Raw genomic sequence first — 1,478 nt, forward strand, 5'->3', positions numbered from 1 at the left:
TTCAAATACTTGAAGCACCCTTAAATTAAGTTGATGCAGTCTAATACCACTATCCTATTAGCAGTGGCAGCTCAGTCCAGCATCTGATGGGATAGTACATGCCCCTGCTGCAATCAACCACATCTTGGTGAAAGCATATGCATACATTTCTTTCCATCACCCACTATGACTACTTCCTTTTCTTCAAGGCTTCAAACTCTTTGTCAAGTCATCAAAGTTGGCTTCTTCATCTGGTTTCCTGTTGGTGCTGAGTTGGGTACCAGAAGCTGGTGGCCCCAAATGTGTTGAATTCAGCAGGGGACATCAGGCAAGGTTCAGTTGCATTATCTACCTTTGACCTTGGTGCTGGGGTTGGGTTAGTTGAAGTTCGGTATTCAGTGGCTTTTCTGGAGAATTGAAGTTCACATTATATGGACTTGTACTGGGACCTGGGGCCTGGGTAGGCTGGTCCGCACTACCTGGAGCCTTAATGTTGATGGTCAACAAATTCCCAGAGGAGGTGCCACTGCATCTGATGGAACCTGTGGGCAGGACAATGCCTGAAGTCCCCATGGGAGGTTCTGAAAACCCACCTCCTCCTCCTCCTCCTCTCCACCACTGCTCTTAGGTCCACCTCCAGCACCACTGTCCTCAGTGCCACCGAAGTTGATGAGGTTCTTCCCAGTGCATGCATTTCATCCTCTGCCATCACTTGTGGGTCCGGCCCCCATATGCCACGTTATAGTTTCTTGCAATTTCGCACAGGTATCTCTCACCCAAAATCTTGGGTGGGGCTTGGACCGACAGTTTTGTGCATCAGTTTTGGTGACACAGCTCCAATGCTGTTTCCCCTGCATGCTTGCACATACTCCTGTCCATACTTGGTACCAAGCTGGCTTGCAATGACTGCAAATCAGCAATATCAGCTGCAGACGTGGAGTAACAACAAGATACTCGCAATGGGCTCTGCCAGCCCCTCATCCAATGTCTTCATTTGCTGAATTAAACCATCCTTGCAAGCAGCAGATCACAGTAGCACTCCACAATTTCCATGGCTTCCACCAGGTAATCTTCACGGATGATGTGTTCCACTCGAATTTTCGCCCTTTCCACTTTTGTCGCTGCAATGTAGTCAGCTATTTCCTTCCTTGCCTTCTGTGCCAGCTCCGTTTTTTTTCTTTTCCAAGTAGTTTCAGCCTGCTGACAGCCAGTCGCAGGTTGGTCTTAAGCTTGTTGTAATTTGGGCCAGAGCTAAACATATCTAGGATAATGAGGTGCGGATTCGTATCACCCCACTCCACAGCCTGACCGAGCGGAAATGTCTGAACAGTAGGTAACAGCGGTTGTGTCCCGAAGAACCGCACAATCAGCGCAACGGCCCAACTCAATGCCCAAGGCCCTGGAACAGACTCAACACCATACCGTAACACCACCCCATAGTACCACCGTAAAGCGCGTCACAGATGAGTCATATCTAAGGCTATGTCATATCAAGGTTA

At 48.7% G+C, this 1,478-nt stretch overlaps 1 pseudogene; it reads right to left on the reverse strand.

Moving 5' to 3' along the window:
- Window positions 1-226: 226 nt before the first annotated feature.
- LOC119092806 (IST1 homolog) lies at window positions 227-1,238 on the reverse strand (annotated as a pseudogene).
- Window positions 1,239-1,478: the final 240 nt, after the last annotated feature.

The sequence above is a fragment of the Pollicipes pollicipes genome, unplaced genomic scaffold (genome assembly GCF_011947565.3).
Source record: "Pollicipes pollicipes isolate AB1234 unplaced genomic scaffold, Ppol_2.1 Scaffold_3449;HRSCAF=4056_pilon_pilon_pilon, whole genome shotgun sequence".
NCBI classification, from domain to species: domain Eukaryota; kingdom Metazoa; phylum Arthropoda; class Thecostraca; order Pollicipedomorpha; family Pollicipedidae; genus Pollicipes; species Pollicipes pollicipes.